General features: G+C 37.0%; 1 protein-coding gene across 1 annotated transcript in view; it reads right to left on the bottom strand.

Moving 5' to 3' along the window:
* Window positions 1-25,689, bottom strand: part of PRKG1 (protein kinase cGMP-dependent 1) — a 1,294,615-nt gene that overhangs the window by 662,860 nt on the left and 606,066 nt on the right. The window lies entirely within an intron of this gene.

The raw sequence follows: 25,689 nt of genomic DNA on the forward strand, positions 1-25,689 counted from the left end.
GAGAACATTGTACACAGCAATAGCCACAGTGTGTGAGGAATTTTTCTGGTAGACTTAGTACTTCATTGAAATGCATGAACTTAAAAAATTTCCAATGAACTCAAGGTAAAACACCTTCCACATCCAGAGAAAGAACTATGGAATTGCATGGCAGACAGAAACAGATCATTTTCTTTTGTATTATGTCATGTTTTGCTTTGTTTTAAGGTTTCCCCCATTCATTTTAATTCTTCTATGCAATATGCATTTAATAGGAATGTACATGTCGAACCTACATAAAATTGTATGACATCTTAGGGAGGGAGTTAGGGAGGGAGGGAGGAATAAGAGGAGGGAGTGGAAAAAAATCTAAGATATATGGAAGTGATTATCAAACACTGAAAACAATAAAATAATTCAATTTAAAAAAATAGAATGCTCCCTGTTACATTATAGCACCCCATGAAAGGCAGCATGAAACAATAGAAAGAGGACTGAATCTGGGATCAGAAAAATTGGCTTCAAATCTTTACTCTCAATTACTGTCCATGTACCCCTGGGCAAATCACTCACTTTGGGGGAGACTCATTCTCCTCACGTGCAATTGAAGGCATTGCATTTAGTGCCTATGAGATCCCTTCCAGGTCTGTATCTATGATCATTGATTAAATGAGTATGCTTTCACATTCAAACATCACTTGATGATACTTTTCTACCATTATTTTAAAGTAATTTTCTGAGTTCTGAAATAGCAAATAGTTTAAATGTACATTATATATAGATATATAAGTATATATGCACACATACATATGTATGCTTAAAATCCTTGCTAAACCACTATAAACAACATAAATACTTTTAGTTTTAAACTTATAACATACAACTATGGGTTACCAAAGAATTTCTGATTTGCATCACTGGAGGGAGTTTCCACTATGATGAAATAACAGATCTACCTCTCCTACGATTTTTTTTTTCTGTGCCTTTCAGTAGACTCTTTGAAAGCAACTAGGATTGACTGGAGCTATGTAATTTCTTGGGTTCAGATGGATAGCTAGCCTAGCTCCAACCTCTCCTTCTAGCCTTATCTCACATTGCCTGTAGGTATTCTAACCTACTGCCAAGTTGGAAAACTGTCTAATTCATAAACAATTCCAGCATATAAGGCTAATTCTCATTACTGTCATCTCAACAACCTATTTCGACTCCTTCATCAAAACAGTGATCAGAATGTAAATCTCTCCTTCTGACGATAGTTGACATTTCCCTCTATAGGGCAAAGTCCAGCTCTAATGTCACCTTCTTCATGATGCCTTCTCTGATGACCCCCACTAGTATCCAGTCACTTCCTTCTCACATGTTTCCTACAAATACTAGCTGATATTTGCATAGCACTTCAAACTTTGCAAAGCCCTTTACGTTTTTTTATGTCACTTCAATTTCACAATAATCCTAAACCACATAGGTTTAGTCAAGCCCATTATAAAGATGAGAATACCAAGGCTCAGACTAGTCCACTGAAATAGAGACATATAAGCCACAGAAGTGGAATTTGAATTCAAGCATTCCAGACTTTATACCCAGGATCTCAAACACAATGCCTCACTGCCTCTTCTAGAACTTTGTACCTCTTCTAAGTACTTATTATACCTCATTATATATCAGGTAGCTCTCATGTTACAGTGTAAATGTCATGAAAGCAAGACGTCTTAATCATCTGTGTTTTCTAGCACCTAGGACAGAGCAGTCCCTTAATAAATGTAACCAACTAAATTGACAGGCTGGACCTCCAGTTGTTCAGTTACTTCTGACTGCACTAAGTAAGATATCCTGGGAAGGAGGCAGGTTCACTGTATTTGGATAAAAAAACTGAAAGAAAAATGCCTGATAGAAAGCCTCTATTCATTGTGCAGAGCAACATTAAAATTTTGTAGGGCAATTAGGTGGCACAGTAGATAGGATGACAGACTGGAGTCAAGAAGACTCATCTTCCTGAGTTCTAATCTGACTCCAGACACTTACTAGTTATGTGACCTTCAGCAAGTCACTTAACCCTGTTAGCCTCATTTTCCTCATCTGTAAAATGAGCTTTAGAAGGAAATGGCAAACCACAGCAGTATCTGTCAAGAAAACCCCAAATGGGGTCATGAAGAGTCAGACATGACTGAAATGACTGAACAACAAAAATAAAATATTTTCTAGTTGTCATAGCAAGCTCAATTTTTTTCTAAAAGTTGTTAGCTTCTAGGAAGCACAATATTAATTTCTAAGATGCTGGGAAGAATGTACCCAAGGTGGTGAAAGACCTTGAGTACACCCCATATGATTATTGATTGAAGAAAGTTAGTACTTCTAACATAAATAAGAGAAAACTCAGAGGGGATAAGATCCTGACTCCAAGTATGAGTTTCATATGGAAGAGGAAGAGACTTATTCTCCTTGCTCTCACAGACTGTAATGAGCAGCTCATGGCTTCCCTACCTTTTGTGGATATAGGGTTGGTCTCTTTATTTTAAATTCCAAGACCTTTAAAGGCTCGAGTTCAAACTTAGTTTCCTTTATCTTACCCCTTCTTCCCATATATGTCATCATCTTGGGCATAAAGGACCCTTGGAAGATTGGGAAGATAACAGTTTTAGAATTAGAAAGGACCTTAGAGCTCATCTAGCACACCTTCCTTATTGCAGAAAGTTTAGGAGACTTGGCCAAGGTCATGCCATTAGAGTCAGAGTTGGCATTTGAATTCTCATTCCTAACTCAATGCCCTTTCCATTACGATATACTATTATTTCTCTTGGGTGTCCTGGTAGTAGAAAGATATAACGTTTTACAGTTAGTTCATTTGCTTTGTGGCCAGTTGATGATATTAGCTGTCACCCCTAGCAATCTAAACAGCTAAGGAAATTCCTTAGCTTCTTCACATCATAAACAGTTTGAAACACTTGAGAAACCGGGGGGGGGGGGGTCCTACTCTCTAAGAAACTAAGTATGGGCTACATGTCCTGTGTGCCAATCATGCATACATTAACAAGGGACAAAATTAAAAAGGAATTCTGAACACTTCAGGAACACAACTGCCCAGAACATAAGATCCCACAGTTAGTACCAGGACAACTCAATTTGTTTTGCTTAGTCCCACAAAGCAGCAGAAGGAGTACAGCTTGAATATGAGTAGGTTTTGTCTCAATGCACTGAAAGGAAAGAAAGGAAAATGTTTTCACTCTAGAAATGAGAACTTTCCCCAAATGTCCCCCTTCACTGGAAATCTTTAAGCGGAGACTGGAGGATTGCTTTACAGTAATGTTATAGCAGGGATGAGATACTGGTTAGATTATCTGGCCTCCTGGGGCCCTTCCCACTCCAAAATCCAGTGATTCTGTCTATCAAACAGCCAGCAGGGAAGATAAAACCAGCACCAGAAGGGAGAAGTAGTTGGCAGATGGCTTTCAACATTCAGTTCTTCCCCCACAGCAACAGCTTGCAGATTTCTGTTCAGTCGACTTGTTCTCCTCTCCAGTTGTTGTTTCTTCTTTATCCATATCCTTGTTCTACACTTGATTGCATATAGCCTGAATATCCCTAATGTGAACATTGATTCACAGGAATGAAACTTTCTTTGCATAATTTAATGGGGGGGATGAATGAGTGTGAGAAATACAACAGAAAAACATATACATAGAGGACAAAGAAGAAAAAAACATATTTCTTATTCATGTCTTTTATTCTAATTTAAATCAAAGATGGGAAGGCAATGCTCTGTTACTGTGCTATGAAAGACAATGACAGAAGATGGGGAATGCTCAGAAGTTGATGGTGTAAGAGAACAAATGCATGGCCCTACTTTCAAGGCCTGTTGAAATCTCAGGTTTTAAAAGGAAGCCTCATAACTAAGTCATAAGACCCCAAAGTGAGGTTAAAAATGTCTTAATATCCCTCCTATGGCACTAGGAGTCAGTTTCCTTTAGCACAGACAGATAGACACTCCTGCCAAGCAAGACATGGCTATATGTAGGTCACCTGAGAGAAGTAATTGGAATAGGGAGCCAAGCAACTAAGCCTTGGTATTTATTCTTCTGACTATTTTTCTTTAACAAAGTAGCAGGAAACTTGAATGCTTTCATTGAAGCAAGAGGGGTAGAGGAACAGGGATGATGAGGGAGTACATTCTAGTGTTACTCCTAAACGTAGTTTTGATCATGATGATTAACCTTGAGTAAGTCACTTTTTTCTATGTGTCAATGTCCTCTTCTGAAAAATGAAGGGGTTGGACTAGATGGTACTTCTTTGTTCTAACTCCTAGTACACTATGGTGTTCTAGAGAGAAGAGAAATTTTCTGGGTATACAGACAGTTGCATTCATTGTCTTTGTATGACCAGCTTCTTGCACAGTACATGGCATATAGTAGGTGTTTAATAAATGTTGGTTGACTGATTGCTAAGGTAATTGTACATAGGTGTGTATAGTACATTATCCTCCACTAGCTGCCTAAATAAACTTATTTCTATACTCTCTTCTTTAACTTAGCATCTCTTACAGATTCTCTTGTGAACGTCCTATTCTAATATCTTACCATGGTGTAGAAGTGGCCTTTAATTCTTGAAAGACATGTTAGTGGAATACGTGCTCTGATAGTGCAGTATAATTGGAAAGTCTTAGAGTCAGAGGATCTGGGTTCAAATTCTAGCTCTAACACGTATTGCCTGTGTGACTTTGGGCAAGTCATTTCCTTACAGCTCTAAATTTTTGAGTTTATGAGGTTCTACCAGTCTAGAAAGATTTTGAGAACATGTCCAGTGATAGACTGGCTATTCTCCAAGAAACTTCATGCTAAGCACAAAGAGACTCAATCCTGAAAGACAATGAACTATTGGGCCATGCTAACTCATGAAATACATCATGTTATAAAGAGATCCTCAGTCCTTCTGCAATAATGGTGATGAAGAAGCACAAAATGAAATGGGATTTTAAAATTATGTAGTTTTTAGAGAATCTCTAGACATTCGTTAAAATGTTGATCCTCTTAATGTGTTATTTTTGTCCAATAACAAAGGAGCTATCACACCCTTAAAGACACTTATGACACTCCCACAGAGAGTTGTGCTATCCATGAATCCAAAAAACATAAAGAAATTGCATTAAAATGAACAGAGAATTCAGAGTCCCCTTGGAGAGCCAAGCAAAAGTGCTTCATTGTCTACCCAGGTGCAAACAGGAATGGAATTTCAAATAATACTTGGTCATTTGGACTCACGGTGCACATCATAAGTATCAAATAGATCTTGAAAACAGATGAATCTTATGGATCAAAATCTATTTCAGAGGATGAACTAAAGAAATCCTATAAAGAAACTGACAAGATAACATGCACAATAATAACCCCTGGCATTTACATACAGCTTTAGGGTTTACAAGGCACTTTACAGATATTATATCACTTGCTCTTTACCACCATCTTGTGAGATAAGGTCAAAAAGCTCCTAACCAGTTCAATTCAGTTGGAACCAAGTCATTCAAACAATTATCAAGCATGTTTTTTGAATTCTCCTGGGTACTACAAAGAAAACAATGAAATAAGTCCTCTCCTCCAGGAGTTTGTAGATCCAATAAGTTAAACCAATATACATTTTCACCTTTGGCATTTTCAACATGAAGATTAAAAAGAAGGTAAGTAGAAAAGAAAAATAGAATGTGAACTCCTTTTGGACAGGAATTTTCTTGCTTTTCTATTTTTATCTCCAGAGCTGAGCACAATGATTTGTACATAAAGGGCACTAAATAAATGGGATCTTCCCACTCAAACATTTATTCAGTCACATTGAAAAATATGAGTCAAGATTAAAATTAAAGGAGGCCAAAAGGCTCATAGACTTTTAAGAAGCCTCATATTATAAAATGAATGTAAAGGGGCTAGTAAAATTTAAAGTAAAATTTAAATGTGAGATATTATTACTATGGATATTATCCATAGTTATTATTTTTTAGAAGAAAGTGTATTTGGGATTGTGAGCAACAAACAATAACACATAAAGGACACTTATGATACTCAACAAATAGGAAACAATTGTCTACAGACATGAGTCATTTCAAATCAACAAAGTGCATTCAGATGATCAAAGAGTTCTAGTAAATGTCAAGATCAATTACAGATATTAAGGACAAGTTAAGATGGCACTTCATGTAAACATAGCAACACCAACCTGACCTTTTTTATTAAACAAGTTGTCAACATCTCCCTAAATAGAAAAGACAAAATAAAAAATAGAATGATTTGGAAAATCACCATATGTTAGAGTTTAACCAGTTCTAAACAATTTCCACAAGGACATGAAAAGAAACTAAAAGCTGCCTAAGCCAACAAACATTTGATTTTTTCAAGAAAGAAAAATGGCAGCAAAGAACACTTGTAGATAAAACTAGGAGGACAACAAATAGATATGAAGTAAGACTGATCTGCTAGAATATCATGGTAAAGTGTTTTGATTAGTCATTAAAAGAGGAGCTATACTCTTAACACCTAAATACCTAACATACTCTTTGGGGAAATAACAATTGCATTTCATAATATCCAATTAAAAACAGTGACTGGACCAGATCCAATATTTAGAAGCGAAATGTGTACTAGATACAACACAATTTTCAAGTCAGTCAGAGCATAAGTTTTAAGATGTCTCAAAGGGGAGAAATTAGAAAAGGAAAAAAGAATCGATGACTTTACTACTAAAAATAAGGAAAAGAATAAATTTCTAATATTTCCCTAGCTATGTCACTATTTAATCATTTCTATAATTTCTTCATGGAAATAATCTACACAGACATCACATGTAAACTTGTTGAAAACACAATAAAGATTTTTTGGCAGAAGAGCTACAATGGAGCATGACTTCCACAGTCACACAGCTCACTGAGAATTTCAATAAAAAATAAGATACTCCTACATTCCCTTTACTTAAAAAAAAATTCTGGCTCAAAAGACAAAATGTTGTCATTAAAGTTGCCTTCCAAAAAGTTGTCTTCCACGTATACATTAACATACATAAGATTCCACAATCACTGTAACTTCAGAGACTTTTAATTGTTCCACTGAAATTTAACTTTGAATGAATATGAATCCTGTATCATAGAATGTGATGCTGAGGGTCTACAGATGTGCCTGCTTGTGTGGTGCTATCAAGCCCCAGAATGCTCCAGGCTTCCTTGATATTTATTTGTTTTTCATTTTACATTGACTTAGAATGAAACATGTGAACATGGAATCAGATTGTTTTCTTTTCTGTGTGAATACAAGTTTCTTTTTTGTTCTATACATAATTAATTAATTTAAAATGTTAGCCCAAGATGTCTAAAAATGGAGAAATAATGTGAGTGAAAATTATATTTGGTGCAAATTATGACATAAAGTTGAAGATGGAGTCTATTGGGTTAATTCATCTTTATGTAAATATTTTAGAGAAGTATATCTACTGGGCAATTAGATGGCCCCAAAACTGAATAGGAAAAGATCAAGTGTATACTACTTGGGAAACTTCAGAAAACTTTTTGTGATTCCAGCCTTCTCACTACCACAGAAAACCACTTTTTAATATTGATATTCTCCTGGTGATGCTATGTAGTAATATATCATGGAACTCCATGATCTCAGAAAAATCAAAATTGCAGGTGACACCAAGGGCAAAGGAGAGGAGCAAAGCAGGTATATAAGTTGGTTGCAAAATATTAAGGCTGACAATTTCCTTGTTAGAATTTGTGTAAGAGACATCATCAAGTGTGTAGACTAGTCATAAAATGAGATTTAGGAGTAGCAGAAGGGAAATGTAAGTATTGAAAGGGCAGAAATAAAACAATAATGATAACAATAACAATTCTAGCCAATTTAATATGGATGATGATGTTAGGTTTCTCCTTATATTAGACCATTACAGAAACACATTGACATGAATTATTGATGCAGGCTGGTTATTCTGGGCTTCTTCACCCAGAGAAATACAACAAGGGGGATAGAGTCAGTTACAATGAGTGATGAGTATAAAACAACAGCCCTACTCCCTGATCTAAAGCAATTTTGCCAGTCCCTCCATTTAGTTTTCTCTGATCTATTCATTATTTGTATATTCAAAAGTACCTGAGGTCTGTTTAACCTTGTATAAAATGGAACAACTCTTGGTCTAATTCAATAGAAAACCACATAGCCCCTAACATCTGTGGACCACCTCATGATCCAGCTCTGTCTGTACAATACCAGCTTTCTAGGAACCACGGATCCCTCTGAGAAAGAGACAGAGACATAGAAGATTGTACTAAAGCAAAACATAATTGTCTTATTGTTTTCTTCTTGTTTGAGTGTGTATATATCAATTTAGTATTGGTTTTGGTATTATTACATTTTATTACTAATTATGGAATTATTAATAGAATTTACATAGTGATTTAATATTTGCAAAATACTTTACAAATACTGCCATATCAATAAACCCCATAATTACAGATGATGGTGGAAATTTGTTCCTTTCTTTAAATTCTGGCACTTACTAGAGTTGCCACAGTCAAAGAACAGAAAATGGATCTAGACTTGGATCTCCTTTGGTGGAAAGAATATCCACACTTGAGAGAACACAAATCTCCAACAGATTGCTATGCATTAGTAGAGTCTAAATTTATGTTTGCCTACAAACATTCTGAGCATAACTAGATCCTTACCACCCACCATTTCTTATAATTCTTGATGTCTTTTTGGCATATTCCATATTCAGTCATCTACCTTTATAGAATCTCTAAATACTTCTTTCTCATGCTGCATATTCTTTACTTCTTAACATTGAAAACTGATAATCATTAGCTATCACACAGTAAACAAACTAGGATGTTGATGATGATGATGGTGATGTTGATAATTCATATTTCACAGCACATTAAAGTTTTCCAACCACTTTATAGTGGTTGGAAATCATCCCAATTGATCTTCTCAATGACCTGATAGTGTGAGTACCATTATCATCCCCAAGTTTGACTAAATATGAGCCCGTATCCTACTTTAAGGTAAATAACTATGGAAGCAGATTTATATCTGACAGAAAATCACTCCTTCTCTCCACCTCTTGGTAATCTGGGCTTCCTTCAGGGCTCATCTTGGGTGTTACATCCAACAGGAAGCCTTTCTTGACTCCCAAGTCATTAGTTCTTCCCTCATTTTCAAATGATCTGTACTAGGATTATCTTTTTGTATAGCACTATCCCATAGAATCTAAGGTCCCTGAGAATAGAAACTACCTTGAGGTTGCCTTTATATACTCAGTCTAACATATTATCTAGCACATAGCAAATGCCTAATAATTGCTTGTTAAATTGAAATTGGCAGAAACATTATCCTTTTCTGCTTCTTTTTGTACATATTCCATCATTATTGATGAAAGTATGTCATTTGGAGAGAAAAGTTGTCATTTCCTATTGTACTTCTTATTACACTCCAACTCTAAATCCTTTCTCCAGGAAATGGAATGTTAGAAATTTTGGTACTTAGATGTTTTGGAAGTTGTGTGATTTATTGTACTAGTATGAGAGAAAAAGAAAAAAAAAACACTTAACTGTGAGTGGGCCCTAGATGGGCAGACATAATTGAATGAAGAAATTGTAAGATAGTCTTGAGAAATGCTTGCTTGTTTGCCAGGCTGTTTCTTAGGGGTCATTTCAAGAGAGACCTAACTATAGATATTCTAACAACTACCAGTGCCCAAAGTCCCAGCACCATCTGTCAATACACTTGGGCTAGGGAACACCGAGCTCAATCATGGGACTAGTTAGTTGATATAACACTATAAATAAAGCATCACCAAATATTAACAAAGTCAGGCAGAATAGGAATTTTCCTATCTGTTCTTAACCTCTACAAACTATCCCATATGTGGAGAATGCAGCCCAAGTGAGCATCTTCTGCTGTATTCATTTCAACCAAGGGATCTTTACCAGTCAGTGACCTCATTTCCTTGGGCTAATCAAAAGTCATGTCTGCACTGCTCTCCAGTTCCCTTGAAAATAATTAGATATTGAAGATAAATCCCCCCCTTCATATTTGTTTTCTAACCTTTGACCACTTGTTTAATATTGTTTATCTAATGCATTTCTGCATCCACAAAGCAGCTAAAAGGGCCAGCTTGAAGAATTGGTAAATAATAAACCCATGACTAATTTTGGTCCATGATCACCACTGAGTTGGTGAATAAGAATAGCATGTCATAGATACTGAGTGTCTTGGAAGAAAGGGCCAATATGTGTTGATGTGATCCCTGATAATTTAGATACCATCAATGCCAAATGTACCAATTTACCCATCTGCCAAGGACATTTTTTATTTAATCACAATTTGGCACCAAGGGTGATTGGTCTAGACTTATACCTTACAGCTGACAGACACTGACTTTCAAGCTGTATTGGGGTTATATTCACCTACAAGTAAATTTTGACCAGTGACATTTCAGAAGAAAACACATCTGCTACTATATAGATTTCAGAGCATCTTGATTGATTTTCTTTTCTCCCCTTTCAGCTGGATAAAAGCAGTATTTTCAGGGTTGTTTTTCTTCTCTTTGGATGACTGCTTCAGTTTTTTAAAATTAAGTCTTTTCTTGTCCCCTGTTTGGATATTACATTTTCATTCTGTTTTCATGCTGTGCCGACTTCATACAATCTAGTGTTTTCTTTGTTAAAAATAATTAAAGGCACCATCCTAATTCTTTTCTAGCCTATTCAACCTAATTAAATGTAATTTGTGTTTTCTTGACTCCTACTAGACCCTTCTTTTGAGCACAGGTGTGATATGCTCTGTGCAGCCCATAAAAGGCAGGACACTCACTATATTTTGCACTAATTGAATTTCCAGGTATTACTTTACAGTACTTCCATGTACACTGAAGCACAGGCTTACCTGGAAGTTTCAGTGACACAAATAGCTGTGGTGAAGGACAGCTGGAATTGCAGGGTTAGGGAAGGTTTCCTGAAGTCATTTAACCTATCTACTCACTCCAAAGTGGGACACTTTATTTTTGATCATCAACATGGAAGAAAATCCCATCAAATGAAGAAGAATCCATTGATGATTTTCACTTTGTAAAATCTGTGAGTTATAAAAGAAAAGGCACTGGAGTATAGCACCAACTCTGCCACTAATGAACTTCAGGACCTTGGCTAGGTCCCTTAGGTTTCCCAAATTTAATTTTCTCATCTATAAAAACAGAAGTAGTTGGAATATCCATTTCAATACTCTAAACTCTTATTGTTTACTTTATGCCTGTCACTGTGCTAAGTACTGAAGATACAAAGATAAATATAAAATACTACAAACCTTCAAGATACTTAAGTTATTCTATTTAGAATCAGTACGTGCCTAAGTAAAAGCACTAAAAAAGATGAGTAACATTCTCCTAGAGGAAGTGGTCCCTGACATAGGATCTGAAAGATGCTCAGGATTCCATGCACATAGTGGGAAGGGTGGATGGAGAAATGACTCTCAAACAGTGAAGATTACTTGGGGAAAGGCATAGGTGGGGGATATGGAATGTCTTGTGCAGCTCACAGTTAGCAGGTTACTGTTCATGGAATGGTGAAAGGAAAGAGATACAAAATTAGACTGGAAAGAACAGTAGGTAGGATCTAGTTTGGAGAGGCTTTAACATCCTTTCCAAGTCTAAAATCCCTGAAGCTTAATTCTGTGACTTTAAAAAATTCCTATTGTGCACAGATGGAAAAACAAACATACAGAGCCAACAGTTGGACTTCCAAGAACACATTAAGTTTCCTAGCATCAGTAGAGAAAGGCCAGTTCTTTCATTATGTACCATCAGACCTTTGGCCTATCTCAGACCATCTCAGACCTATCTCAGACATAAGCTCTTAAAATTATTTCAAAATTTATACCAGGCCTATTGTAATCAGGATATTAATAATACAATGATTAAAAACGAACAGAGATCAGATGTTGATATCAGTTAGAGAGACTATTGAAAGAAAACACACACACACACACACGCACACACACACACACACGCACACACACACACACACACACATATATATATATTGGACACATACTACAGACAGACCATGAACTGGGAACAGAATAGAAGATTGAGCTAGGTCATTATGGGTAATTTGCCCAGTGTTTCCAATGATCCCAAAGTACTCCCTGCCATAAATGTATATCACTTTACCATTACTTTTCTTTCAATGAGGCACTATGGCTACAAATCATGGAACACCTTGATCTCAGGGAAAAAAATTCAAGTGACCCAAATGTCCATGAAAAACCTCAGGCTGCAACATATGACCAGTGATGACTTGGATGTAAGAAGTGACAACGTGTCCATAAGCATTTGTTAAGCAAGCAAGCAAGCACCAGGCACTGCACTAAGCTCTTTAGCTACAGAGAAAGGTAAAAATAAGCATCATCAGGTCCACCATAAAAGTAGGTGGTCAGATGGTACAGACAAAGGGAAGGACACCAGATGAGCAATCAGCGGGTAGCATTGGTCCTAAGGAAATATTAAAACTAATACCGTGGAATAGAATCCAAAAAGATTCCAAGTGAGCCGATTTATTTAAGGGGGAAATATCTCTCTACCTACCTGACTAAAGGTCTATAATAGGCAAGAACAAGTTAAACTACTCCTGGCATGACTTCTCAGAGACCAGCACCACCTGGGATGTAGAAAACCCTGAAGAGATCTGAAAAGACAAGTCTACCAGAAAGCAGACTGCTGAGCTCTACCTTTACTAGAAAGTGGCTCTAATCTCTTAAACTCACTAAAGAATGAACTTCAACAGGAAAAAAAAGTACAAGGATGATAAGAAATCCATTCACTTCTCAGAATACACTGAAAATTTGGTCCTATATGAGTTAGAAATAGGAGGAAGTTAGAAAAGGATTGAATCAATCTATGGATAAGCATTTATAAAATGCCTAGTATGGGCAAAGGACTGTGATAGGACCTAGGGATGCAAACAGTAAAATCAAATTCCTTCCACCCTCTCAAGAAACTTATGTTCTATTTAGGGAGACATTGCATACATATGAATATACATATGCATGCACATATCTAAGTATACATACACACATGCATATGTGCGCACAAATGTACAAATATATATTAAATAAACAAATAGAGAGACAGACACACTAACAGAGAGATGGAAATAGACTTAGTCTTGAAAAACATTGCCCAGACAGGCAAGCAGGATATGCACTGGGTAACTTTCAGCAGTCACTAATAGACATAAGTCATATGACATGAAACATTGCCAACACAAGCAGAAATGATTTTAATTCAGCCAGCTAAAACAGAACCATTCAAGAAAAGGCTTTCTTAACTGTATAACCACCTTTTGTCAATTTTACTCAGAATATGATCTTACTGTATTTCTAAGTGCTTGGAAAACTCTTTCCAATGAGAAAACGTATTCACTTTCTAGGAGAATGTAGAAACTCAGGATCATCCCAGCTTTTCTGATTTGGAAACAGCTGGAATGAATGATACAATAAGGATTTATAAAGGAGAAAAGTCATCCACTCAGATATTTTGCACAGGATAGCACACATGTATAAATGAAATCTATGTACTTGTATTAAAAAACATTTTGATAAGTGATTTCATAAAAATTGCACATTACACACAGAGACATACAGAGACAGAGAAAGATGAAGGAGGGAAGGAAGAGGGAGAGAAAGGAAGAGGAAGAGGAGAAAGGGAAGGATAGAGACAGAAAAAGGAGGGAGGGAGGGAGAGAGAACCTCAGATCTTTTACATACCAAACAGTGGTTCATAGAATCTTTTGCCCCAAACTTCATTTCCTTTTTTAGTTCTTCCTCGCAACCAGTCCCTGAAAGCTCCTATAGGACAATTCTGTTAAGAAGGCTACTGTGGTTCATGTGTGTTGTGAAAGTCCTGCCAAAAGGTCTATTTATGCAGCCCAACCCAGGACCTTTAACAGAATAGGTGCTTAATAAATGCCTGTTGAACTTTGAGATCTTTGAGAACAGAAAATATTTCATCCTTTATCAGTCTACAAATGTTTAATAAGCACTTACTATATTCCAGAGAAAGAACTGATAGAGTCTGAATGCAGATCAAAGCATACTTTTATTGATACTTTATTTTTCTTGCTTTCATTGGTTTGTGTTTTCTCTTACAACATGACTAATACGGAAATATTCTTTGTATGACTGCACATGTAATAACTGATCTCAAATTACTTGCCTTCTCAATGAGGGGGGAAGGAAGGGAGTGAGAAAGGGAATTAGAAACTCAATTTTTAAAAAAATTGTTAAAAATTATATTTACTTACAAATGAGGAAAATAAAATATTAAGAAAGGAAAAAGAAAAGCCTGTCAATTGAATTATTTTGCAATGTTTCTTAAGGTAAATAAGTGAGTGTTCCTAAGGCACCATCAGAAGAAAGGATGAATTGGGTTGCCTCCTGCCTGGGATACTATTTGAGTGACCTAGAACAGTTCAGTCAGCCTTCTGGATCTGTGATCCCATAACACTACCACATACGGGCTAGAGGACAAGTTAGTCATAGAAACAGGTTCTGGGGACTCGATCGGTTTCCCGGAGAATTTCTAAAAGTATTTCCATTGCTTTCCATCCTTTAGATGAAGCTAGCCAACATCAGAGGTAGCTAGGTAACAGTAACTAAAAAATCAAAATCAAGTGAAGAAGCAGAGGGAAAAGATAGAGGAAACCTAAATATGCTCAAGATGAGAAATTCATGTGAATTCATGACATATGAAAGGATCAAAAGAGAAAGAAAAAATAAAATACTTTAGACTTTAGGTTCCCGTCTTTAATGCTATGATTTTTATAGGTTGTTTGGTTAAAATGAAGAGTGAAACGAAACAGAGAGAAGAGGAGGAAGAGAATTTCCACTCTGAGAATTCCCGGCGCCTGGTTTCAGAGATTTGATATTAAAAGCACCAAATAACAGCTTGCTTCTCGACAATATACAACTGGCATTTTGCATCTGGTATTAGCTCTTTCTTGAGCAGTGCAAGTAGGAATTAACCGTGGGATTAGGAGCTCCAGAATGCCACAATGACAAATGTGTTGTTACTGTTCGGTTGTTTTCCCTGAAACCAAGTGACACATCTCTGACTGGCCAGTCATTGTTAGCTTCTTAGTGATTGTGTATTTACTGGAGGATTATTTTGTATTTGCAGCATTTGCAGGAGGAGTAAAATAGAGTCCTCACCATCTTTGAAAAAGACCTTGGTAATTTGCTGGTGTGCATACAAAATAGGGCCATCCCTTTAAGGGAGAACAATTGTTTTCATTTTCCGATCAATATCACATTCACTTTCCTCTTTCTATGTCTTTGATCTTCTGAGATGCCTCTAGATCAAGGTTTTTAAATCTTGTGCCCTAGACGCCTTTGACTTATCTCTAGACATATAAACCCCTCTTCTCCGAACAATGTTTCTAATGAATAAAGTAGATAGGATTACAAAGGAAATATTCATACTGAAATTAGTAATTTTTTTAAAATACTATGCTGAAAGATGTGGAGAAGCAGAGCTTTTGAGTTTATTACTAATTAATATGAATATTCTTCATGATATCATAATCTAACTTCATGATATTTCATCAACATTAGTTTTAGGTAAGGTTTCAATGAAATTGTGCAGTGAAATAGAATCTATACAATGAGGAGCCTGGCTCAATATGGCCTGACATGGTAGGGAGGAGGAAGCATGCATATTCTGACAATGCAGCCCTAGGGAATGGGCATTAGTCCAGACCACTGTAGGGAGGAGGCTTAGTGGGGAGGCACTAGGACAAAGGACTAGTCTTCCTCAGCAGCTGCTTGATAAATTTATAATATCATGGATTCAGAGATAGATGGGACCTTAGGGTTCATCCAGTCCAACTCCTTCATTTTATAGATGAAGAGACTAAGGTCCAGAGGGTAGTGATTTGACCAAGGTCATAAAAAAAAAAACCCAAACAAACAAAAAGAAACAGCAACCAAATGATTCAAACTTAGGTCTTCATATTCAAAGTTCATCTATCTTTCTACTACACAGAGAGAAAGTAAGAGAAACAAAAGCCATTGCAAACAAGGATGGTCAAGTAAATCAAATGCCCACATTAGCCCCAAAAGAAATATCCTTCAGTCTACACTCTCAGTCCATCACCTCTCTATCTGGCAGGGGATCACGTTTCACATGAGACCTCTGGAATTTGCTTGGACGGAGTGCTTAAGCATTACAAAGTTATTTGAATTTATAATATTACTGTTATGAGATAAATTGTTTTTCTGGTTCTGCAAACTTCATTTTCATCAGTTTATACAGGTCATCTCAGATTTCTCTGAAGCCATCTCCAGTATTTCTTGAAGAACAACAGTATCTGATCTTATATAAAGGTAGATAGTAATACATATAGATATGTGTGTATATGCATGCATTTATATGTGTATACACACATACATACATATATATACATATACACACATATGTATGTATGTATGATTGCATGTATACGAAATTACTTATTCATCTATTCCTCAATTGAGGGCATTACTTCAGTTTCCAGTTCTTTATCACCACAAAAAAGAGGTTATAAATATTTTTGCATTTATAGGTTCTTTTCCTATTTGTTTGGGGTATCTCTTTGGGGGTAAAGAGCTAGTAGTGATATCTGTAGGGCAAAGAGGATATACAGCTTAATAGTATTGGGGCCCTAGTTTCAGTTTGCTTTCCAAGATGGTTGGACCAGGCCATAGCTCTCCCAACAATGTCTTAATGAGCCTATTTTCTCACAGTTCCTCCACACTGGGTATTTTCCTCTTTTTGTCAACATTATCAACCTGATGGGTATGAAGTGATGTATCAGGGTTAATTTCTCTAATTAATAGTGATTTAGAACATTTTTTCATATGGTTATTGATAGCTTGAAATTGAGTTAAAATGCTTATTAGCTGTGTAACCCTGGCCAAGTCACTTAATTTCTATCTCATTTTCTTCATTTATAAAATAGGGATATTAATAGCAACCTCCCAGGGTTGTTTTGAGGATCAAATGAGATCATTAGAAAGTACTTAGTCCTTTACCTGGCACTTAGCAAGTACTACAGAAATGTTTGTTGCTGTCTTAGATTTCTTCCTCTGAAAACTGCGTAGGTTAATTGGGCTCTTAATATACGTGTGTTGAATTAAAATGAAATCTAATTCTTAAGAGCACAATGAATGTTCACGGGTGATCTGAGATCAATGATTAAATTATGTGATCCTGGACAAGGCATTTGATTCCTATGAGACTCTGTTTGTCTATTTGTGGAACAATAGCATTCACTTAATTCAAGGGTTCTTTACCTTTCTGTGTGTGTGTGTGTGTGTGTGTGTGTGTGTGTGTGTGTGTGTGTGTGTGATTGACACCTTTGGTATCTGGTAAAACCTCCACCTATCTTCTCAGAATAATATTTTTAACTAACTAAAAGAAATGCTCAATTTTAGTTGGAATTTAATAAAAATAAAGATGATTTTTTTTTCTATTCATAGATTCCCTGAAATTTATCCATAGACCCCTCAGGTTAGAAATATTGTCTACCAGATTTTTGAGGTCCCTTTCAGGTCAAAAAATTTCATGACTCCAACTGGCATTTCTTCACCATTCCTACAAGAACACCACGTGGGCCTATCAGATGCTTGCTGAAATCAAGATAATACTCTTTATGCACTTTCATCCTTCTATCTTCTAACAGCCCTGTTGCAGAGGGAGAGAAATTCCTTGAGGAAACTTGCTCTTATTCTGAGCACATTAGAGATCCAGGGATGGATGCTTCCCTGTTCAAGTGGATCTTCTGTCTGGAAAGACTGGGTCAAAAAATGGTAGAGGGGAAACTGAAGGCCTTGAATGAGGAGGAGAGAGAGGTAGAAACTCTTCCAAAGGTAAATGGGTTATAAACTTTGAATCACGCCAAGCAAGAGCCCAAGGTGTCACAAAGAAAATTTAGAGACAATAAAATATGATTTTGCTCATCATAATCTGCTACTTTGGCAAATGATCTGGAGCTAAGATTGAAATATTGTCCTCATCACGGGATGAACAAGCCTTGGCCATTGGTCATCGGTAGATCCGTTGAGCTTTGAGGGACAAATGATCAGTTGTCCAATAATGGCTGGATACCATTGTGGTCTCACTAATGAAGTTGTGTAAGGAACTCTAGTTATTATTTATTCAGTATCTTTTCTGGTTTAGGACACTTAGGGTTATTGGTTGGCTACTTCATAGAAATTGTAGTGTCACTTTATAATCTCTGAGAAACTGTGGGGACTTTAAGAAAGAGGTGCTGGAAACTTGGAGAGAGGTAAACACTGTTCAGTTTTTCCAAAAGAAAAGGGGACCTGATTCTTCAAGCCACAGATGTAAAATCACATTTTGTAAGCCCCCAAAAGATAGCCTTCTGGTGTTATATGGAGGAGTTAGGGGAAAAAATGTCTTTCATAGACCAGTTTTCTCCTTAACTCCCTCTCCCCCACCTCCCCTTTCTGCCCCTTCCAGGCTTTAGCCTTCAGTCAAATGTTCTCTGATTTCCACAATGAGGACAGTGTCCTAGAAAGGTAGGGCATTCCTCTGCATCAATTCTCAACCTTTTTTCTGTTATTTTACTGGTGAATCAGGAATAAGTCACAGAGCAGTCATACATGTCACTAGTTATAGGACAACTAAACCTTCCTGAAGATGAATGTGGATTCAATAGAGAAGAAAATATCAGAGAGGAATGAAGGAGACCGAGAAAATTTATATTTTCCAGGACAGAGGAAGAATTTCAAATGCTTTAGGACAGACTTTTGACTAATATATTTCTATTTCCCATCTATTATTTTCAAAATAAATGCTTAGATATATATATATATGAAAGGTGGCAGCATGCGTTAGAAAAGTAGAAAGTGGGCCATCCTGGGACTCAGCCCACTGAGCCATGTTGGCTTGTGACTCTAGACAACTCATGTCAATTCTTTCTGCTCTAGGCAATTCTCTTATTGGAAGCTACCTCCAACGAGCGAGGGAATGCCCTCCACCAAATGCTCCATGTACTTGAAATCACAGGCCTAGGCCCTGGCCTAGTAACAGATGCTTTTTTGTGGGATTCTAGGATTGAACTTACTCCATTGAGGGCACTCCCTATCCCAACGTAGGATAGCACCCAGCTCTAAACCTACAGCCACTGAGAGTTGTCTAGAGAGCCAAAAGGTTCAGTGATTTGCCCAGGTCGCACAGCCTGTATGTGGTCAGAGGAGCAGCTTGAACCTGAACCTTACTGAACCATCTTTCTATTAGCAATGATAATAATAAGTGACAGCTAATCAATAGGGACAATAGCAATTTAATAATAATTATTAGTAACATTATTGTTATTGATGACAATGATTAACAAGTTTGATATTCACTACTAGTAATACTATTACTATTTTTGGTGACTGGTAGTAATAATTAGTATTAATATTGATATGATTGATGACCAGTAATTATTAATAACATTATATTAGTAATGGTAATAGTAATAACTAGCATTTATACAGTGCTTCAAGATTTGCAAAGTGTTTTAGAAAATTATCTCATTTAACCCCCACAACAACTCAGGGAAGGAGGTGCCATTATAATCTTCATTTTACAAATAAGGAAATTTAAGATTAGCCATCTTGCTCAAGATCACATAGCTAATAAGTTTCTGAGACAGGATTTGAATCCAGGGCTTCCTGACTCCAGGGCCAGCTCTCTATCCACTACACCTTATGGCCTCTCATTTATATCTGGGTCTTTGCAAAGCCATTTAAGGCTTGCAAATCACTTGACATAGATAATTATTTTATTTAATTCACAAAGTCACCCTCCAACACACATACTGCTAAATATAATTTTAGCCATTGTACAGAGGAGGAAATTGAGCCTTAGATAGGTCAAAGGTCTTTCTGGGAGTCTCACAGCTAACCAATGCCATTCAGGACAATGTGTATATACATACATGCATGTATATATGAATATATATGTATGTATTGTGTATATATATATCTATGCATATATGTATGTATATGTATATGTATATGTATATGTATATGTATATGTATATGTATATGTATATGTATATGTATATGTATATGTATATGTATATGTATATGTATATGTATATGTATATGTATATGTATATGTATATGTATATGTGTGTATATGCCTAGATCTACAAGACTCTAAATCCAGAACTTGGAAAAATATTTTTTTTTGTTTTTTCCCCTTTCCCCTCTCTCTCCGCAGTCTATTTCTCTTTCGAAAATAAAGTGATCTAAAAAGTGTCTAGTTCAAATGGCTTTTTATGCACCTGATTACCCCAAAGCTTAGTTATAAAACCAATGGAAAATGGATGGGTTATTTCAGCATTTCAAAAATAAACCACTTGAACTACATAAGCTATTTCAGGACCTAATTTTCATGAAAAAACTTTTTTTTGAAATAAGAAACCCTCTTATTTCCCAAGATATTAATATGAGCACTTAGGCCCATAAATATATTTGGAGACAACACAAAATGTTTCTGCTGCTCACAATAGCTGCTTTGGTAAATTAGCTGAGGCTAACATTGAGTCCCCACTCTCATCATGGGCTGAACAAGTCTGGTCATTAGCCTTTGTCCAGTATATCTACTTAGCTTTGAGAGCCTAGTTTTCCAGCAGTGACTGAAAGATGAATAACTAGTCACGTTGAAATATTCTGGGAATTATGTGTCCAATATCTTTGGTTTGGGAAGGTGATGCATATAAAGGAAACATTTTCCTGAGGATGCTTTAATTGGCTCAGGCAGCTATCGGATGCTCAACAACTCCATTGGACCAATGACTCCACTGTCAATTATATATCCAATTTCTATCTGTGCTTTCTTTGGGAAGTAAATGACTTTATACATTTAAAGGGGGGAAAAGTGAACTCTAGAATGTACCAGCATTCTATTTATTGAAGAACTAGAAAATGTTTGACTCAGTATTAATGAATATGGAGTGCTTTACCTTAGATGCAAATATATTTATATATGTATATAATCCAGTTAGTATTGCACTTAGGCAAGTATTTTCCAGAGATTTCCGCCCTCCTTAGCACCACTGTACATAGACAGATAACAAATATCAAAACAGAAGGGTGATTTGAGGCTAAATGAGGTACTCGTATAGAAGTAGAGCTATAAGGGACATCAGAGATAGTCTAGTCATATACCCTTGTTTCACAGATGAGGAAAGTGAGGCCCAGGTCTACTTGGGATAATTTTACAATTGGGCAGCGTTACATCAGTTCCCTTGTTAGGATCCCATTTTCCTACTGCATAAAATGTGGGGAATTGATTAGATGACCCCAAGGTCCCTTCCAGTTCCTAAATTTGCTGAATCTAATATCTGAACTAATTATGGATTCTGGTATGTTAACAAAGGAGCTATTTAGATAAAAATCTCTTCTTAACAAATAGAAGTTTTGACTTGAGAGATATCTGCATGAAATATGCCACTGTGGGTATCTGATGTTGATGTTAAAATGCTGCTGAAAATGCCTCTGTGTAATTATATCTATTTTTCTCTCATTTAAATTACAATGTAGATACAATTATAAGCAGTCTTTGTCCTGCATTGGAAGAACTATGTAAGGCTCAAGACTACTGTCATGGGTCATGGGAAAATGAAATCTATACAATCAGCCATGGGGAAGAGGTGATAGCCCAGGACCTAGAGTCAGAAGAATGGGGTCCAAACCTTCCATCTGCCACTGACTGCCCAAGTGATTTTTGACCTGTCCTCAATCTCACAATCTCCATTTCCTTCTTGGTCAAATATGAGTGCTGGATTCCATGAGTCCTAAGAATGCATCTCACATTAATCCTATGGCTCTAAGTAGGGGCCAGGACACAAGCAGTGTAATACTGCAAGACTGCTGGGACAAATGGCTCTCCTGATCATTTGTTCAGGCATTCTGTATCCCTACTACAAGCTTTCTGGTTTTAAGGATTCTAAGATGATACATTTAGAGCTGAAACCCTGAACACCCCACGCACCCCTCCCTAAGTACTATTAAATGTTAGAAGGCAAGATTTGAACTCAGATCTCTCCTAACCCCATTAATTCCACTAAGCCAAATTCCCTCTTTACCAATTCAGGACCCACATTTCTTGCCTCCTTTTAATTATCCTGTCATTTCAGGATTGAGCAAGGTCCCTGCACAAAGAAAGCCTAATATATGTTGATGAAACCCTTCATTCTTCCTTCCAAGATACTGAAAAGTCCATTTCCAAAATTTGCTCCATTGATTTGTCTAACAGCAACAAGGCAGATAAAGGCAGAGATAATGTGCATTATGTAAAATGTTCGCATATCTTTGGTGAGCTCTCATCACTTTTCATTTTACCAGACAGCCGTGCAATATTTTTGCAAATCATTCTATCATGAGTTTCATGGAGATGTAGTAGTTACAGCACTTCACCCATTGTTATATTTACATCCAATCTCTGGAGAGTAAAGTATAACATCATTCTTTTAAAAATGTGGTCTAAATGATTGCCATCTCAAAGTACCAGTGAAACATATGTGGTGCTTCAAGTCTAAATATGGCAGGGCATCCATAGACGATCTCCAATCTGACACTGGATTGGCATAGGACTGATAGAAGGAGTCCAAACCAATCAAAAGGAACTGGACACTTTCACTTTTAGGGGAAGAAATAGCTGTTATTACATCCATGGAACCAATAAACATGGAGGCAAGTTAATTCAACAATTCCCTTTGAAGGAATTTATTTTATCCTCAACCATGATTACTGAAAAATTGACTGAAACAAGGATCTTTTCATCAGTAGGTTTGTGAGAGTCCCTTTATGGATGAATTTCATTCAAAATGCTGAGCTGGCCACATCTCTTCTTCTATTCATCGAGGAAGGCAGAGACAGGTCAAAGAGATCTCACAATCTTCAAATGCATAGAAGGAATTTATTGATGATGGCACAACTTGTGTTAGAAGGACATTGCTTGAGTTAAGCAAACACAAAAACCACCCTTGGCTACCAATCACGCTCCTACATTTCAGCAAGCTAAATGGAAAGGGGTGTGGCATTATTCTGGGTGTTACCTGATAAATAACAAGTTTTCATTCCTTTCAAAGCCAACTCTGTCAGTACTCAAGACTAAAGACCTCTAGAGAAAAACACTACAAGGAACTAACTTCCTTTCTACTCTCTCTTAGACAACTTAGTCAAAAAGAACAGGATCTCAGAGCCTTAGAAAGGACCTGGGAGATCAGCTAGTCCAACTCCCCTCATTTTTCTAAGAGGAAACCAAGTCCCAAAAAGGGTAAGGAACTTCCCCAAGATCACAGAGCAATCTCCTATTATTACAGCTTCATAGCTGGAAGGGACCTCAGAAGCCTCTTCAGTTTTGAGAAGAGCAAGCCAATAAATCAATAAAAAGGCACTTATTAAATACCTACTATATGTTAGGCATTGTGCCAAACTCTAGGGATACAATGGAGAAAGAACTGGCAAATGATTCCAGTGTCTTTGCCAAGCAAACCCCATGCCCAGTATTGGCATTCTATGGTCCACAGGGTCATGAAGCACTGGACATGACTCAATGATTGAACAACACAATCATGGATACAATGATGATGAATGAATGAAAAAGTATTTATTGAATGATCTCTGTATGCAAAGTTCTATACTAAGCTAAGGAATAAAAACAGAAAAGAAAGATAGAGCTTGCTCTTAAGGAGCTCACGTTCTAAGAAAAGGAGATAACACATAAAGGAGGGTTCAGCTATGGGGCAAAGGGAAAGGTCTAGGGGCTCCTGTGGCACAACAGCAACGTTGGCTACAGGATCACAGATTTAGAATCTAAAAGAGCTCTCAGAGCATTTTACAAAGAAGCCCAGAGAGGGAAGGAGACTTGTATCCAAACACACCAGTAGGGCATAGCCTAATCAGCATTCAAGCCCAGGTTATGATTTCTTTCTTTTTAATTCCCAGTTCAATGCATTTGGCCCTGCACAAGCTGTTGTGCCAATATGAAGACCAAGAGGGCTGTGGGAAAGGGGTGGATTTGGGAACAATACATTTTCCATCTGGCCAATTCACAACTCCTTTCCTGTCTCCATGTTCTATGTGGTAGCCACCAGCATATGCTAAATCTACCGGGAGATGGGATGAAAATTAAATTAAAAGCACAGCTGAATTATAAATGGAGAATTTAGAGAAAATCAAGGTTGTTTAGTGCTACATAATAGAGGAAAGGAAGGAAATATACCTTTATTAAGCATATACTATGTGCCAGAAACTGTGCTAAGCATTTTACAAATATTATCTCATTTTTATTCCCACAACAAAACTTCAAGGGTGGTACTGTTATCATCCTCATTTTACAGATGAGGAAACTGAGGCAAACAGAATAAGTGACTTGTTCAGGATCATGCAGCTAATAAGCATCTAAACCAGAATTTCAACTCAGGTCTTTCTGATTTCAATAGAATCCTCGATTCACTTTACCACTTTGTAGCTCCTAGGCTAGTAGAACCAGACCTTTAGAGGTCATGTCCAGGGATTCTTAATCTTTGGCCCACAAAATTCTTGCTGCTGTTCTTTTTTGTAAGGGTATTTCAATTTAATTGGTCTTTTGTAATTCTATGTATTTTACTTTTTGCATTGACAAACCTTATTCTGAGAAGGGTTCTCGAGGCTTCACCTGATTGATCAAAGGGGGTAACAACACACAAAAAGGGTAAAAGCTCTGATCCAGTCCAACTCTCTCTTTTCTATTAATAAAGAAACTTAGGCTCCAAGAAGGTAAAGGACTTGTCCAAGGTCACACAGCTAGAGAGTGACAGACATGGGATGGGACTTCAGTATCCCAGTGTCATATATATAGAGCTGTAAAGGCCCTTAGAAGTCTTAAGTTTGCTACCTTCCATTTTGCAGATGAGGAAACCAAGGTACAGGGAGGTTCAATGATTTGTCTTGGCTTGCCTGGGTGATAGAGATAGGATTTGAGCCCAGGCCCTCTGATACCAAATCAGGTATTCGTTTTGCTAAACACCATTGTTTATCTTTCCTCCTGGCTCCTTCCCATTCTAGCAAGGTCCTGTACAATCTCATGATTCAGGGATTCCACTGTAGGTGATATTCATGGACAATTCTTGATCAGAATAACCCGGTGTGCTTCAAACAGCTTATGAGTGCATGAAAATGAAAATACCTTACAGTGACTGACGCAAACATCGCTCTAGTTGTGAAGTACATTTAGAGTGGGCAGGGGGCAGGTACATATCTCTGAGAGATACTACCAAAGGACAATGAGATGGGCCCAGCATTAAAGGAAGGGAAAGAATACGCTGAATCACATATGGAAGATTGAGCTCATTTCAAAATCTCCAACCTCTGCACTGCTACAAAAGCCCACCTTTTTATGCTTGATAGGCTCACCGTGGAGCTCTATGACTGTGACTAATGGGATGTTATTTGCCATCTTGACTGGCTTCCTCTGGGTACTATCCTGATTATCAATGGCATTCCTAAACAGTGCTGTCCTGAACTAGCCACACGAATATAGAATCCTATGTGTGGTTTGACCATGACAGTGAACCTATCCATTCCTTGTAAATACCATGGCACTCAAAGCAGCCCAAAATGGTATCATCTTATGGGGAGGCAC

This window comes from Notamacropus eugenii, chromosome 1 (genome assembly GCF_028372415.1).
Source record: "Notamacropus eugenii isolate mMacEug1 chromosome 1, mMacEug1.pri_v2, whole genome shotgun sequence".
In the NCBI taxonomy this organism is placed as follows: Eukaryota; Metazoa; Chordata; class Mammalia; order Diprotodontia; family Macropodidae; genus Notamacropus; species Notamacropus eugenii.